The sequence below is a fragment of the Cryptomeria japonica genome, chromosome 4, assembly GCF_030272615.1.
Source record: "Cryptomeria japonica chromosome 4, Sugi_1.0, whole genome shotgun sequence".
Taxonomy (NCBI): domain Eukaryota; kingdom Viridiplantae; phylum Streptophyta; class Pinopsida; order Cupressales; family Cupressaceae; genus Cryptomeria; species Cryptomeria japonica.
Window position 1 is genome coordinate 702622286 of NC_081408.1, and position 19165 is coordinate 702641450.

The following is a 19165-nucleotide window of genomic DNA, read 5'->3' on the forward strand; positions in this document are numbered from 1 at the left end:
GATTGAAGGATCAACACTCCTAGTATCCAAACCAAAATAGGATCATGAAGGTCTAGAATAACTACTTCATGTGGTGAGACCTCAACTGTCTTACCAGTGCCTCAGTGGAAAATCTGATAGATGGAAATGAGGTTTGTCGAAAAATCAGGAACAACAAGAACATCCTGAAGATAACCATCATCTAATGAAATAGTACCTGAACCCATAACTAAAAGTTGTGTAGAGTCAGCAACTACAATTTGTGAAGTGTCACAATGGACAAGTGTAGTGAGAAACTCTTGAGTGTGTGTCATATGGTGAGAAGCACCAGAATCTAGGATCCAAGTGGACACTTAAGACAATGCTTGTGCAGAAAGAGTATGACCTTTCCTTGTGGATAGAGAAGGTGACCGAGGTGAGGTGATGTGATGTTGTCGCATGGTCTCCTCTAAAGGATCTAATCACTTCCAACACCTAGAAACTAGATGACCTTCCTTGCCATAGAAACTGCAAGGATCACTTGATTTCTTCTTAGTCTTGGAGGAAGACTCACTAGACTTAGAAGATTTACCCTTCTTAGGGTTGGATTGTGGTTTAGCAAAAGACTTTGGTGGTGGCTTGGAGGAACTCTCACTGCCTTCTAAATTTGTCTTCAACTTCTATTTCTACTTTTCCTTCCCCTGAGATGGCTGAGCTACCAATGCTTGGTTCTTTGATCTTGGGAGAGAATCCAACTATGTGAGCTTGGACTACTCTCGTGTCAACCAATCATAGAATACCTCAAATGTAGGCATGGTAAATCATGTACCTAAATCATCCATGGTGGAATAGAAAGTAGAAGAGAATATCTGAAATGATCCTCGAAGCTTAGATATAATCAGGTATATACACTCAGTGTCTATTTTGTTCTTACCACAACCCTGTAACAATGATCATAATGATTTGAATTTCATCAAGAAATCCTCTATAAATGGAAATGAATCAGGTGTCAAAGTGGTCAATTCTTCCTCAATCTGAAGCGCCCTCAACTAATTAATGGTGCCAAAAAGATAATCAAACTTAGCCCATATAGCTCGAGGAGTTGTGCGATGCTCCAGGTGAAAAGAAGACTATCTGAAACATGTAAAGACATCAAACCCATGGCCTCATCCATTCGATTTCTCTGTTGTAGAACCTCAAAGGGACGTGTCAATAGAGGCTGATTCTCATCCAAACAAGACCATAACCCCTTAGACATGAGAAGTCTAGTCATATTTTTCCTTCCAAGTACGATAATTGTGTGGAGTAAGACGGTCAAATGAAGTGGTATTTGTCATGATGTTTATGGTTTTGAAATGTATTTAAAGATAGAGGTTTCTGATTTCTAATATGAATATATAGAAAGCAAGATAAAATCACCCCCACAACAGAAAAAACCAAACCCCAATACACTTTTGAAAGTTGGAAAGCGTGAAAAAGAATTTTTTTTGACTATTATTTGTGTACCTAGTAAATTTTTTGATGAAATAAAATACAGATCTGGAAAGAGCGTTCAAACACCTTTTCAACGCTTATTCGTTTGCAAAAAAAGGAGTCTATATGCAAAAGATATTCCCTTGGAAGCACAAAAAATAAGTTCTGACTTTGACTGACAATAAATGCAGCAAAACAAAAAAATCAGAAAAAAAATACCCCCACCTCTGGATCATGCTTAGAATCAGCTTTTTGGTGATATCTTGTTTGCCCAATTTTGACTCCATATGCTCCCGATATCGCAAAAAAACCCCAACTTGCTCAAAAAGGCTTCAAACAAATGCTAGGTGGCTCTGTTGGTGGCTAACCAATAGAGGTGGTGGATGAGTAGAGCAGAGGTGGCACATCAGTGGCGCAGATGTGGAGCTGCGAGTGGTGGCAGGCAATTGGCGATCGACAGTTTAAAAACCACTAGCGGCTAATGCAAGCCGCTAATGGTGTCGCAATTTGCTTGGCCTCTGTCGTGAGTGGATAGCTCACCACTATCGTGAACGACTAGTGACAACTACCATGGACAACAAGCTAACCACCAGGTTTCAAACTGGTGGTTGGTAAACCAACAAAATATTTATTTATTTATTTTGTTAGGTTCGTACGGTACGACCTGTATGACCCAAAAAACTAAAAATAAATTTGCCTCAGAGGTCACAAAAGCCAAATTGGACAAATTTATAGTTGATTTCTAGATTCTCAGGCCTTCTGAGCGCAATGGTGAAGTCCATTTGGGCCCAAAATGCTTTGAAATTGTAGGCACCCCCAGAGATCTGAAAAATCCCAAATCTTCAAACCCTCACAACTCTGACGCTGTGAGTCCAAAATTGACAAACTAGAGGTCAATATTGACTAATTCGAGCATTCTGGACATAATGGAGGGTCAAAAATGAGTAAAAAAGCACAAAAACTTCTCTTTCAAGACAAGATCCCTTAAAATATGAACATGAAGCAATAGATCTGAAGCTCTGATACCATGTTAAAGTTGAGAAATACAACTTCACAGAACCGAGTGAACACCTACATGCAAATAACTTGTCACGTGTAAGAGATATTGAAATACAAACAAGGTGCTTTGATATAAAATAATTTCCAGAATCTAGGAAATAAATAACAACCACAAATGAATGAAGTTAATCTAATGTATTAAGATTGCTCTAGATTGCTTAAAAATAATGAGAACAAGTCCTTTTTTAAATAGGCAAGGAGAAGGAGGTGATATGGCTGGACACAACCAATTACTAACCCTTCAAGCATGAAACACTTGTAGCTCACTTGACAGGTGTATAAGAAAGTGGTAAGTGTGTATGCACAAGGTGTCTCCACAAGAGAAAACACGTTTCCACACCACATGAGGTAAGACAACTAACTCAACTAGCATAAGTAAACTTAAACTAAGTGTGAAAAAGTCAAACCTAGTCCTAACTAGTTTGATAATAACCTTGTTTACACTAAAATAATATATTGAAATGAAGCAATGGATCAAAACATTTATGCTACCAAGGTTATTTCTTGTAAATCAAACCCTTTCCACAATCCACATCCTTATGATGAAAATGATTGCAACTAAAACAATAAACAGAAAAAGAATTATTGAACTTGGTATTAAATATTTGTCCTCTTGAAGCTTGTTTTCCAAATCCCTTGTTTTTTCTACTCACTTGATTGAAACTGACATCTACCTTCTTTCTCTCTTTAGTTATCACAATTTGTTTAGATCTTAAACTTTTGAACCGGCTATTCAACTACTATCCTCTTTTGATCCTCTATAAAACCAATGCCTATTTTGATATGTGGCAATCATTGACTTTCAAATATATAATCAAAGATATCAGAGATTTTCCCAAACTTCAACTTCAGGTGAATATTTGGTTGTTTCAAATTGCTTCTCAATAACACAATCTCTACCTCTAATTTTTCATAATCCAGATTATTTCTTATCAGTTGAATTTTTTTATAAATTACTCAATCATTTTTGCTTCTTCCACTTGAATCTTCAAATCAATGACCATCTTTTTCACGTTCTCAAGATTCTAAGCAAATTTGTATTTAACTTTCACTTCTTTAGTTATCCTCTTCTTCAACATCTTGATCTTTTTGCTAGTGTAAATCAACTCTTCCACAATATCAACCTCATTATCATCATCATTTCCAGACTTCATTCTAGAATAACGAACAGAGTCTCCATTTTCATGAATAGATACTTTTGACCTTCATTCTCGGAAGAGCCTTGATCTTCCTCTTCATCATATGAACAACTTTCCTAATTTATAAACAAACTTTTCCTTTTAAAATGTATTCATTATAGAGAGGGACTTCTTCCCATTCATTCAACCTTCATTGTTAGAGTCCTTGTATGGACACTTAGCCATAAAATGTCCTACCTCACCATAATTAAACCATTTGAAAGGAAACTTACCATTATACTTACTAAACCTCTCTGCAACTTTTTGACAAAGTTTGCCTCGTTTGGATTTGACTCATAATCAAAATATGAATCTTTTTACATCTTGGACACCTTGAATGCAAACTCTTTCTTTTAGAACTTGTCAACATCAATCCTCAGGGAGGAGATCTAAATAGCTTTTTCATAATCACGACCTCCTTCATTTCTTCAACAATTAATTTGATGGAGTTGACTAATTCATCAACTCAAAGAAAGAATGTAGTGATATTCTCCTCTTCATTCATTTTCAGACATTGAAATTGACTTTTCTAGTCCGAATCTTTTCTCTCTTGACCTTCTCATATCCTTCATAGATATTGTGCAACTTAAGAAAGACTTCCTTTGTTGTCCTACAATGCATGATCTTCACATATTCAAAGTTAGAAAAACCACATAAAATAACATTCCTTACCTTGGTATTATTTTCACAAGCCTTATTTCTAGACTGATCTCTTGGAGGATTGTTAGGTATTTCAAAACCATCTATAATAGATTTCCAAACATCAAACCTTAGTACCATCAAATATGCTTCCATCCTCGCACTTGAAAAAGTATCATTGGATCCATCAAAAAGTGGTACCTTATTTGAAGACAAACCTTCTTGAGCCACTATACATGTCATCTTATATCTTTCTCAAGATGTTAAACTTTTTCCAAGGAACTTGCCTTTGATACCAATTGAATGACACACAATATATTGAGAAGGGGGGTGAATCAATGTATACCAATTTACACTTGATTTAACATTAACTATCATTAATAAATTCTCCACACGTCACATGTAGATTTATCATTAAAAACATCTAGTAGTAGTATATCAAATAAAGAACATAAACACACATGCACACATATGAACATTAGATTTACATGGAAACCCATAAGGGAAAAACCGTGTAGTGAGAGTAGTTTCTTGGATCTAGTGCCCAAATCCAATCTCATAAAATAATGAATTACTTAAAATACAAAGTAGGCACCCTCCAACCAGAGACACTAATTCCCTATTACATTTGCAAAAACCAACCTACAAGAGACACCAATACCCTCTCCCAAGATCTGACCACCAACTCAACTAGTGAGACAATATTCCCACTAGAATACAAAGATATGATTTGAGGACCTTAAAACTTAATACCCATCTTGCACTTGATCTGATCAACTTTCAAAATACTCTCCCACATTGTATATGATCTTATGATGAAACCACACAATGATTGGAATGCAACTCACATACACACATATAAGATAATTACATTAAATCCCAAATTACATAGATCTCCAACATTCCAGGATATATCCTAGAACAACCATTTATGCATTACAGTTATAATTGCATTCATATGTCGACCTAAAATAAATATTATTACATCTATAAGTTGGCCACAAACATAACCCCTAACCAAACATGTAATAAGATAGGTCCAATAGCCCATACGTTACTCTAGAAGAAATAAAAGGCTATGAGTTTCCCAATATATCCTTATTCGGTCCCAACAATCATCTAAACTTTACCTTGAATGAGCACATGTTACAAAATTTTAGCACATCAAATTGGAACATCAACGCACTTGATGAACAAGCATAATGACCACTTTGTCACTTCAAACTAACAAACCATAAAAGATCAACTTCCATAACTCTAGAATCTAATAGAAAAAGTGTGAATATACTCTCCTTCCAAATCATAGATTAAAACATTTAAGATAGGCAAAATATAGAGCATAACAATCAACTAGTATAAACACATCGTTTGAGAAACAAACCTCAAAAACTTCAAGATCACACTTCCAAATCACCTTCAACACAAGGAATGAATGCAAGATGAGATAATAATTATTCACCAATAGTTCTTACAACTTGACACTATACTTCTATAATTCAAATGTTGATACATAGATATTATACATGTTGATTCAAACTCACAGTGAGCTCCTCATTATCTGCTGAAACCTTTGTCACATCTTTGACACTCCTTTGACATCTGTGACAACATATGTTAAACAATTTATCTATTCTTCTACTGGTTGAGCCTACTCACCTTTGTTATAACTCTCATATGAAACATATTCTCCTAATCAATCATCTTGTTCTTAAACATGTGCATCTTCCTAACTTTGAGCTTGGTCTCAAAATGCACTAATTTCCTTATTTTTTCTTAGAAACACAAGATGTAAAAATTCTCTAAAATTTCTAAAAACTGACATCTCTCAAATAGATCATTTTCTAGATTAATGGATTCTAAAGCTTGTAGTCTTCTACATTCTCATTATATTCTAAAAGATATGTTTTTGGTTTTTGGAACCAATTTGTATTATTTTTTCTTAGGAACATGAACATGAGCCTCAAAACTAAGTACATTTAAATATAAAACATTATTTCTCTTAAATCTACACTTCAAAAGGAACTCCAAAAATAATCTATGAACATTGAAATCTATTTAAAAAGGAATAAGAAATACTCAAACCCTATACAAATAATCCACCTTTTTACTACTTGACATACTTTGGTTCTTTCCATCAAGGTTCAATTCCTCTTTCTACAAACCTACTTTTGTGGTGTGTAGGGGGGTGCGTTTAACTGAAAATTTCCTACATGCTTATAGAAATCGTCAAATTTCTTGGAATAATATTTAGTACCACTATAAGATATCAACGTATTTAAAACATATTTAAAAAGTTCAGATGTATCTAAAGGCTTCATTAATGAATGTTGTATATGGTGAAAATGGATAACAATAATAACGATATTGAAAGGCTAAATGAATTCAACCACAAAAACCCTAGCCTAACAACAACAAAGATCCACCATAACATATGAAGATTACCTAAGACAATGCAAATCAAACGAAATCACAAAGATTATACCTTCACATGTCCAATAGGGTTTTGATCTCCATTCTTCCTATCTCCATTGATCTTGCTTGATATATTTGCTCTCAGATTTTATGTGCACAAGAGCTCAACAAAGAACGGAATGTGGTTGCAAGTAGGATCGTAGTGTAGTCAATTGCATAAATTGATTCATTAGGGTTTGATAATGAGGGAAGCATCTCCTTATATAGAAGACACAATAAGAAATGGAGGGATAAGATTGAGAGGTGTAAAAGGAGGTCGGCTAAGATTAGAGGGTAGGTAAAAGAAATAATAAAATAATGAAAGGGGTAGGTAATGTATGAATTAAGAGATGAATGACATGTGTCATGGGTAGAAAAGGCTAATGAATTAATTAAATAAATAAAGATTTATTTAATTAATAGAAGAAGTGGGATTAATTAAATAAATAAAATATTTATTTAATTTAGGAAAATGATAATTTAAATAAATAAATGTATTTATTTAAATGAGAAATAAGGCTAGAAGAGGATAAATGAATTAATTAAATAAATAAATAAAGATTTATTTAATTAATAGAAGAATTAAGCTTAGATAATTAAATAAATAAAATTTAATTAGACTGGACAATTTTGGGTGTCTACATTTTGCCCCTCTTTGAGACAATGTGGCTTGTCGCGTTGTTTCAAAGAAGATAAGATGAACTGATACAGAGTTGCCTCAAGATGAGAATGATATGCCCCCTCGAGAGATTGGATGAAAAAATGTCTGAAAAGATTGCAGACAATCTCTCGATAAGAAAGAAAGGTTAGAATGGACTGACCGGATAAAGTGACAGAGTCACGGGCTAATGAAGACTGACTCGGGAAATGAGGGCTAGGGCAGTCTATAAGATAGACCATAGGGGAAATACATCCTCATTGTCATCTACACATCCATGAGAGCAGAGTGCAGAGCGAAAATAGAGCGGCAGCAGTCAGTAGCGATGGTCTTCGTTCACAGATTCGACCGCGTTCGCCGATTTCAAAGGCCAGCAGAGGCAGGAGAGCCGGTAAGTACCACGAAACCTCCTCATATTTTGATGCATTTATTATTGTCATTAATGCATGGTAGATAGGGCAATAAATGTGCTTAGAATAGGGTCCAAAAAATGTCCAAAAACATCCAGGCGCGTCTACGTTGGTGCTAGGCACGTCTATACTCGCGAGGCGCGTCTGTGTTTGTGCCAGGTGCGTTTGTGCAGAGCATAGGCACGTCTGTGTTGGTCAGGCACGCCTGTGTTTTTCAGGCACGTCTGTGCAGTCTTCAAGTGCGTTTATGTCAGGTAAGCGCGTTTGTGTTTAAAAAATGTGAATTTTTGTCTTCTAGGTCAAATCGACAGTTCTGTGATGAACATACGCTGTCGATTGGATAAGCTGCTGAGAGGATACACTCAAACAGGTCCTCTAGGGAAGACTAGGATAGATCAAGGCACTTTGTGATGAATAGTGAGTACCAAGATATAGTACTTTGTGATGAATAGGGAGTACTAAAATATGAGCAGCACTTTGTGATGAATAGTGAGTGCAAATGTGAGTAACACTTTGTGATGAACAGGGAGTGCCACACATGTAGTACTTTGTGATGAACAGGGAGTGCCACACACGTAGTACTTTGTGATGAACAGGGAGTACCACTAGGATAGAAGCAACACTTTGTGATAAACAGTGAGTGTCACTAGGATAGATAGCCATATGCATTTAGATAAAAAGTAGCATTTTGTGATAAACAAGGAATGCCACTATGACTGACATGAGTGATTTGCTTGACTGCAGGAGTATTTGCCGATGCTGGAGTCACGGGAGAGATTCCCGTCTACTCAGAGATTGCGACCTGAGCTGACAGCCGAGGAGCAAGCTGCTATCAAGGCTATGGGATTGAGACATGTTCTGTATGTGCCTGAGTTTCGGGCGAACATGGGACTATTGACTGCACTGGCGGAGAGATGGCACTCCGAGACATGCACTTTTCATTTTTCGATGGGTGAGATGACAGTCACCCTTGAGGATGTATACAGGATCCCGTGGATACCGATCGATGGGGAGCTGATCCCATATGATCGAGATGGAGACAGGGAGGCCCTGAGACGAGTGTTCCAGGACCCAGGACTAGAGATGAGGGCTAGACATGTGGCTTGGGATACTATGACAGCTACAGGGCTAGCGCTGCCAGCAGTTATAGGAGGAGTGATCAGTGGGTTCCTGTGTTCGGATAGGGTGACACGGGGATTGGCTGTAGGCTGGGGAGAAGCATTGGAGACATTGGTGACACAACACACCAGATATGCTTGGGGATCGTGTGTGCTGGCACACCTCTACTATGAGCTGCATCAATTTGTATACCATGGATCAGTGGGATTGGGCTGCGGGGTGACATTGTTGCAGGTGTGGGCCTATGAGCATCTGCCAGTGACGAGACCGATACACTTCAGAGGCAGGGGTCATGGACGCAGTTTTGTGCACTTATATGACATGATCACGTCACAGCCACGGATTGGCAGGTTAGAGCATTGGCGGCTAGTGATAGATGATATTGACATGATCATATGGAGACCATACCTGGGATGCGAGCAGTGGGAGGATGATGCGGTTGATCTTCCCTACACCTTCCAGAGTAGGTACTTGATTGGGCGGATGCCCTATGTGCTGGAGAGGCAGCTAGTGGATAGGGTTGGCAGACAGTTTGGCAGGATCCAGAGGATGCCACGGGGCTCAGGCATGTATGCATGGACTGTGAGAGATCAGGTGCAGTTTGGACCCCTGCTATCATATGATCAGGTAGTTACGCAGCTGGTAGAGATGATGCCCCTACCCTGGGACATGTGGCCAGAGATTGAGGATGCCGACATGGATGCCAAGTACACAGCATACTGGGCGGAGCATCCATTCCCCCGCCTGACGGATCCGGGGGAGGCCTTAGATGGAGATGGTGGTGGGGATGATGATGATGGTGGAGGTGATGGGGGCAGAGGCCGACGGAGGAGGAGGGGAGCAGTTGGAGAGAGGAGGGTTGCACCGTGGAGGGAGGGTGGAGAGGAGAGGCAGGCTCGAGTGGTGAGGGGTCACGGTGGATTGCCGCTACAGGTACCAGCAGCACAGGGTCCCAAACAGGTACAGGTACAGGGACAAGGATAGGCATAGGGGTAGGCACCCGTACAGGGGGAGCCACAGGCAGAGCCGGAGGGGGCTGATGTAGAGGAGGATGAGCTGATAGAGCTAAGGGAGATTTGCTAGGGATAGGTAGATGAGATCCAGGAGTTGGAGAGGGAGAGGGATCGGCTCAGGAGGAGGCTCAGAGATACTGAGTAGGAGTGGGATCAGGTTATTCAGCGTTATACAGAGGTTGAGACAACATTGAGGGCTGGGAGACAAGCAACAAAGGACACAGGGGCCGGATATGCCTATGTCTTGTGGGCAGGGGAGGAGATTGCCTACTGGTGGGATCTCTATTATGGTGTAGTGCTAGCGGATCAGCGGGCGAGGAGCTTCCATAGACCGTCGCGTACAATGACAACTACGGGAGGGAGCCGGGGGAGACATGCATTGAGTGGTGGGGTTATGGGTCCTCCACCACCACCAGATAGAGGAGACAGGAGGGAGGATCCTGGGGTGGGTCCTTCAAGGGCTCAGATTCCATCGAGGCCAGGCGGCTTCGAGGGAGGGAGTTCATCATAGCCGTAGAGGGCTCCCTATGTATCAGTATTGTACCATTTTTGTATGATGATGTAGACACCTGCGGGTGCTTTGTAGCCATATGATTGTTTTGACATCATTGTATTATGACACTTTATATATATATATGAGATGATTCATCTTTGCGGCAGCTATATGCATGTGTACCTATATGATGAGATGTTCTTATGTGATGTTTATGATGTGGATGCAAATATGTATATGATGCAATGCAATATTTTTGTTCTTTTATGTTTTATATATGTATGCATGATGCAAATGTGAATGTATGTAATGTAGATGAATATGATAATGCAAATGTAAATTGTGCTAATATGTGTTGTGTGCAGGATGTGATGCAATTGTGATATCTATATGTATGTATGAAATGCTTATATGTGGTAATGCAGGAGCAACTACATGAAATGCAAATGTTTTTGGTGTGTCGTTATACTCAGTCATGTGATAGTAGGCTATGCGGACTTGAGAAGGATGATGGAAGTCAATCAAGAAAGGGGATGGAAGATAGAAGATACGAAAGTGAAAGAGCTTCTTGTGCGTTATCATCATTGAGCTTTATTTTGGCAAGGAGGTTATGACAATCGAGGCATATGTTCGACCCATAAACTCGTTGTACCTGTTTGCATGGAGATAAGATAGTCACAAACAAGGAATGCCCCAGTTCATACTAGACTCACAGTGTCCTCATATCCTTGGACAAGTCATAGCATTACTAAGAGACAATCCACAGACAATAAATAAAAATAGGTGACAATACCCCATCCTCGCCTTTCTAGTCAAAGACATCCTGGAGATAGAATCTCTAGTCAGAGACATCCCGAAAAAGCTAAAAGACATGTCACCAAAAAGATAAAATCAAAAGAAAACCAAGACTCGACACCAACATCCACTGTAGTCCTCAAGTTTAGTGTCTCTTTTCACTTGTATAAAGTCGTATTGGATTGTGGTCACACTGTTTACTTTCACAAAGAGGATAGATAGCACTGAACCATAATGTTGTCTGAGTCTATTGAAAGATTTGATTTGTTGAAGCCCATTGTTGCTGCTGTGTCTCATCTGAAATTGACTGAATCCATGAAACTGATACTTTATTGCGGAGAAGACAAAACTTTATTGCGGATTGGCGATGCAAATGTTGCTTTATTGCGGATTGTGCGCGGATAGACTGAAGGAAGTTGGAAGAAACTGTACTCCTCGAAACATGTGATGTTCTCAGTTCCACACCCACCACTAGACGTAGGATTTGCCTTAGCCACAGATAGGATCTGATTTATTATGGATGGAAAGGGAGGTGAAAAGGGAGGTTTATTATGAATGACGAACCAATCTTGGGTAGATCAATAACAAGCCATGATGGGAATGTGTAAGTTTATTATGAACGAATAGGTCGTGAGTGTGTGCAAAGTGAAAGGATGAAAGTGAATCCCGAAGGAGGGAGGAGCAATGTCTCTACGCATGGCGCTGGTGACCCAGTTTTCACCATGGTACTTGCCTAGGGCGCCACCGAAGTGGTTTTCACAGTTGGACGAAATTATTTCTCTTTACTTTTTTCAATTTTTCAATGTTTTTTGTGTCACAAGGCGCCTGTTTGCCAGGTTTTCACCAAGTAACGATTTTTTTTGTTTTATAATTTTTTTGTATTTTTGAATTTTTTGAATTTTTTTGTATTTTTGAATTTTTTGAATTTTTTGTATTTTTGTATTTTTCTTTTTTTGAATTTTTTTGTATTTTTGAATTTTTTGAATTTTTTTGTATTTTTGTATTTTTGAATTTTTTGAATTTTTTGAATTTTTTTGTATTTTTGAATTAGGATATTCTGAAGAGCTATGTGTAAAACCTGCAAAGGTGCATGTTGTTGATAGGATCCTCCAAAGGTTCACCTTCTGTAGTTGAGAGCTGATATGCCCCATATCCATATGCTGCTGTAATGATGTAAGGACCAAGCCAATTTGGTTCAAACTTGCCCTTCTTCTCTCTGTCTTGCTGATTTTTGGCATTTTCTATGAGGACCAAATCACCTACCTCAAATGTCTGAGGCTTGACCATGTGATTGTAGCTGCGACTCATTCATTATTGGTAAGCTTTGAGATGATTAAAAGTAGTTTGTCTTCGTTCATCCAATAGTTCCAGTTCCTGTAAGCGAGAAACCCTATAGTCTTCATCACTGATGATGTTTTGCACAGAGACCCATAAAGAGGGTAGCTCGACCTCAATAGGCAAGATGGCTTCAACGCCGTAGACAAGTGAATAGGGTGTATCTCATGTAGGTGTGCGGACACTCGTGCGGTAAGTCCAAAGTGCAGGATTAAGTTGGATATGCCAATTACGGCCAGCGTCGTCGACTGTCTTCTTTTAAGATTTTAAGGATTGTTTTATTAGACGCCTCAGCTTGACCATTACCTTGGGGATAATATGGCGTGGAGAAATGATGGGAAATATGGAAGCGGTCACAGAGTTCACGAACATCCTGATTTTTGAAAGGATGCCCATTATCAGTGATAATGGAAATAGGAATACCGTATCGGCAAATGATATAGTTGAGGATGAACGTAGCACTCTATTTTCCAGTGACTTGTGTGAGAGGCACAGCTTCAATCCATTTTGTAAAATACTCTGTGGCAGTGATAATGAATTTATGACCATTGGAAGAAGGAGGGTGAATCTTGCCTATGAGATCGAGTCCCCACTGACAAAAGGGCCAAGGAGACGCAATTGGTTGAAGTTCTTGTGCTGGTTCATGTATGAGGTCGCTATGAATTTGGCATCGCTTACATTTCTTGACAAATTGATATGAGTCTTTTTCCATATTTGGCTAGTAATATCCAGTCCTAATGAGTTTCTTGGCCAAGGTAGGACCACTAGCATGCAGATCACATATCCCTTCATGTACTTCATGTAACGCAATTTGAGCTTCGTCTCTTTCTAAACATCTAAGAAGAGTGCCATCTAGACCTCGCCGGTATAGGATATCAGCTAAAATGACATATCGAGAGGATTGGCGAATAAAAGTGCGACGTTGGTTATTTGATAGATCAGGAGGTAGGATATTGTCACGAAGGTATGTGAAAATGGAACCATATAACTGGGACTCAGAACCGACGATGCATATCATCTCAGTAGGCATGATCTCATATGAAGGAACCAAAAGGTTATCCACCAAGAACTCATAGCGGGTCTCGTTTGGAGGTAAATCAATCAGTGAAGCAATTGTAGCCATGGCATCTGCGGCGCGATTCTGCTCTCTTGGTATCTGCTCAAAGTCTATCTTTGTGAAGTGTTGTTTCAGGTCATCCACCATTTGTTTATAAGGCATTAATTTTTCATCACTTGTTTGGTAATCATCAGTTTCTTGATGGATGACAAGTTGGGAGTCCCCAAAAACACGAAGTTCCTGGATCTTCCATTGAACTGCAATTCGTAATCCTGTTGTTAATGCCTCATATTCCGCGATATTGTTAGTGCAAGGAAATGATAAGCGGTATGATTTTGGTATAGAATCCCCTTGAGGAGTTATAAAGAGGATGCCAACTCCTGCCCCATGCTGTGTGTATGAGCCGTCAAAGTACAATTGCCATGGCTTTGCATGTGACATTGTTAAAATAGATTCATCTGGAAATTCTGAACTTAGAGGAACATCATCTATCATGGGAGCATCTGCTAATTGATCTGCGATGGCTTGTCCTTTTATTGCTTTTTCATCCACATACTCGATGTCAAATTCACTCAGGATCATTACCCATTTGGCCAGTCGCCCAGTAAGTGTTGCTTTATTGAGAAGGTATTTCAATGGGTCTATCCTTGCAACCAACTTGGTCTTATGAGTAAGCATGTAATGTCGTAATTTTTGCGAAGCAAAGACCACGACGAGACATGCACGCTCAATTGGTGTGTAATTTAGCTCATATCCTACCAATGTGCGACTGATATAGCATACTACTTTTTCTTTGCCCTCAGCAATTTGTTGTGCTAAGAGTGCCCCCAGTGCTGTTGAAGTAGCTGATATGTATAGTAATAGAGGTTGATCTGGAACTGGTGGCATCAGAACTGGTGGATTTAGAAGATAATCTTTGAGCGTCTGGAAAGCCTGTTGACAGTTATCATCCCATTTGAATTTGATGTTTTTATGTAGCAGGTGCTGAAAAGGATTACACTTATCTGCAAGTTGTGCTATGAATCTTCGTATGGACTAGAGTCTGCCTTGTAAAGACCGAAGTTGACTGATATTTCTTGGTGGTTGCATCTCCAAGATGGCCTTGAGTTTTGCTGGATCAGCTTCGATTCCTCTTTTGGATACAATGAATCCTAGGAGCTTCCCGGAGGTTACTCCAAAGACACATTTCTTGGGGTTTAATCTTACTTTGTATTTTTCCAACCGATCAAAGATGACTGAAAGTATGTCTAAATGTGTATTTCTATCTATTGATTTGCCCAAAAGGTCATCGACATAATCTTCCACGGTTACGTGCATGAGGTCATGAAAGATAGTAGTCATGGCTCTTTGATATGTAGCACCTGCATTCTTTAGCTTGAAGGGCATGACATTCCAGCAGAAAGTTCCCCAAGGACAAGTGAATGATGTTTTGTGTTGATCCTTGGACGCAATCTTTATTTGATTATAACCAGAGAATCCATCCATTAATGATAACATTTCATGACCTGCTATGAGATCAACAATTAAGTCAATATTTGGCAATGGGAAGTCATCCTTTGGACAAGCTTTGTTGATGTCTTTGAAATCTGTACATATTCTGATGCTGCGATCTGGTTTACTGATAGGCACTAAGTTGGAGATCCATTCGGGATAATCAATTGGGCGTATGAATCCGACGTCCAATAATTTCTCAAGTTCTGCTTTGACCAGTAATGCCACTTGTGGATGCATTTTTCTTAATTTCTGTTTCACTGGTTTTGCCCCCGGTTTAACTTTCAAATGATGCATTACCAAATTTGGATCTAATCCAGGCATATCAGTGTATGACCAAGCAAAGTTGATTTGTCGTTCTTTGAAAAAACTTATGAATTTTGACCTTTCTGACTCTGTCAACGATTGAGCCAGGAATATGTTGTGTGGAACCTCTTCTGTACCAATGTTTGTTTTGATAGTCTCCTCTACCAACATGGATGACTTTTCCTCATATGATGCTAGGAGAATGTCGAGCCTTCCATCTTCGGGTGCCTTAGAGAGGTTTTCGCCCTCAGATACGTCCTTTCTTTTTACTTTTTTGAGGTTAGACAGCGCCACAGTGTGGTTTTCACCATAAGACCCTTGATTTGTTCTTATTTTCACATTTTTGTGACTGGAAGGTCCAACACCCTCACCAAAATATGCTACACTATTGAGTTCTATAGTGTATCCTGCCTTATGGTCCCCAGGAGGAAGATCATCTCGTATGCCCAGATAGTCAATAAAAGCTTCATCATTTTGGAATGTGTCAAATTGTGCAGGTCCTTCATGATCCGAGTCAATGAGTTGGTGGTGAACAAGGGGAAGGCCGTTAATGTCTTCGAAGTTAGCGGGGCTAAGAGTGAAGATGTAGTTATATTCGGGTATGTCAAGGTAATTATCGAGGTCATTGATGGCACTCTCCTCATCAGTCTCGATCGCGAACAAATCCAAATTATCATCACTAGTAGCGCATTCTGCGACAGGTGTTCTCATCCTATGTGATTTCAACCTAGAACCTTGAGGCAAGGACTGTGTGGAATCCTCATGGGTTGTTTCTTGACCAACTCTGAACTTGTTATAAAATTCCTCTTCTTCTGTTGGTTCATCTGGCTCTCTGAATATCTCAGTGAGCTCGTAGTCACTGGAATAGCGATCCTCTTGTTGAATTTTGGCAGTTTTGATTTGTAAGGCTTCCTCTGTCCTTTGGGTGTGGACCTTGGAAGTTAAGAAACCAAGTCCTTTCGAGCGTTCCTTTTTGAAAGTCAATTCAGGTTGTAAAGGTTCAATGATTCCTTCCTTTCGTAACCGAAGAGGGCTTTTTCCATCATACCCAAATTTTTGTAGAATTTTGAAGCCTTTACCATATTTCTCACATGGTAGACTGATGTGATCTTGTGTGTCCTCTTCATTGTCTTTGTAAAGCATTTTGTATAAATCTTCCTCTTCTAGTTCACCCCATCTCTGAAAGGTAGTAGGGTCCCATTTTAGTATCATGATGGATACTTGCTTGTTAGGATGTGGTCTTCCATATTCTTTTGGGGAACTCATGACTTGTCGTAAGTACATGGTCTGATTTAAAGTGTATTCCCCCATGCCCTTGTCTTGAAACTTGCCTTTAAGCTCACCTTGTTTTGATGTCGAGGGTTTTAATGACTCAGGATCAATGTATGCCGAGGAAGGAACAGCTTCACGATTACTGGGAATGATGGTCTCAGTCTTTGATCTCAGGTTATTGCAGTATATGAATGGATTAGGATCGCAGTTAACTGTTACTTCCACTCCATTATGAGGAAACTTAATGCATTGGTGATATGTGGATGGGACTGCCCTCATTTCATGAATCCAAGGACGTCCTAGTAATATGTTATAAGTGAGATCTAGATCCAAGACTTGAAAAACCACATCCTTTGTAACTGGCCCAACTTTGAGAGGTAAGGTGACTGTGCCCTTGGATGAACGCTCTTTGTCATCATATGCCTTAATGGTGATTTGATTTGTAGAATTCACAGCTTTATCAGAATATCCCAATTGTTTAATAGTGCTCAATGTGCAAATGTTTAGACCTGCTCCTCCATCTATCAGGACTCTTTTTATTTGATGTTTGTGTATGAAGGCTTCAACATGTAACGGTGCATTATGTGGCTGACTTACGGAGGTGTCATCGACTTCTGTGAATGTAAGGGAGTGTGGAACGGAAAGGTATCCCACCATGGCTTGAAACTGGTCCACATTTAGATCAGTAGGAACAGCAGTATCTCTCAAGATTTTGTCAAGAATGGCTTTATGAGCAGGGGATATGCGTAATAGCTCAAGGATAGAGATGAGCGCAGGTGTCTTCCCTAACTGTTCTACAAGGTCATACTCAGGTTTGGTTGATGAAGAAGTGGTGTTGTTAGTTGGAGCACCTTGCAAAGTGATTTTACCTTGGTGGGTTGTAACATGACATTCAAAGGTAGGTTCAGAAGAAGATCCAACACCTTTTAGGACAATCCTAGGTCTCCGAGTAGAATTCTCAGACGTTTTGTCCTTGATGATAATGGTAGAGACATAATTGTCGATCGAGATGTGATTTATGGTTGAATCATAGATGTAGGATGTTCTGGTATAGTTGGTTTGGTCATCTGTGGCTTTAGCTTTACCCTTGTCATGCTTTGGGAATGGTTCCTTAAACATCTCATGTTCTTGATTGGATGAGTGCCCTTCAATCTCAATGTCACCCCTATCAATGAGATCTTGTATGATGTTCTTTAGTCAATGACAATTTACTGTCTTACGACCCTTGCTCTTATGAAATTCACAATACTCATCATCATTCCACCAATTTGGCTTAACCTTTGGTTCATATGGAGGAAAATCTGGAACTGTGATTACCTTGTTTGCCACTAGCTTCTTGAAGACTGACTCAAGTGGTTCTCCCAATGGGGTGTACTTCCTTCATGATCTGGAAGTTGTTTGAGTATTCACTTGATTGTTTGTAGAACTTGAACCCGAAAAGATGAATTTGGGTCACACTGTGTTGGCGTCAACAACACCATCATTGACTGTGTTCTTGTTTTTATTCCAAAATCTAGGCTTGTCTTTTCCTTTAAAGTCATCTTTGTTTTCCTTGAATATTTTAATGACTTCTTGTTCAATTAGGACCTTCTCTGTTGCTAAGCCTTTTCAATGACGTCCTTAAAGGTGGACAAACAAGCTTTCCTTAGATCATAGCCAATGTCTTTGTTAACATTCTGGGTGAACATTTCTACCATTTGTTTTTGTGGAATTTCACAAGAGCATCTATTGGCTAGATTTCTCCATCTTTGTAAAAATGATGCAAAAGATTCTCCATCCTTTTGCTTGGTGTTGCACAAAGTAGTGACTGATATGTCTGTCTCTATGTTGTAGGAGAAATGTTGGATAAATGCCTCTACTAGATCACCCCATGACTTAATACCAGGTGGGAGTTGGGAGAACCATTCCATAGCTTGATCACCTAGGCTTTGTGGGAATAATCTCATCAAATATGTCTCTTCTGCTGCTACCTCAATGCAAGCTGTGAAAAACTATCTTATGTGTGCCTTAGGATCCGCTTTTCCTCTATACTTATCAAATTTAGGTGTCACAAAGTGTGTAGGAAAAGGAGGCATTGGAATGCTTTTGTCAAATGGATAAGGACATATGTCTCTCATTGTGTATGTTGGCTTTGGTGTATTTATGTCCTCCATTTTCTTTTGTAAGTCCCTGATTTGTTGCTCCAAATTGCTCTTAGGTGGAGATCGACTTCTTGGACCATATCCCATGCTTGAGGCACCAATTGGAGGAGGAGCATGTTGCATATATGGATGATATTGATCATACACATGTTCATATGTAGGAGGTCTATAGTGATGCTGCGTATATGGACCACTTGGTATAGATTCATGTTGAGGAACACCATATCTACTTTGTGCATGTATACCATACTCTACAGGCATGTCATGTTCTAATGTGTTGCCCCCAAATTTGACACGGGGTTTCCTTGTGTCCAAAT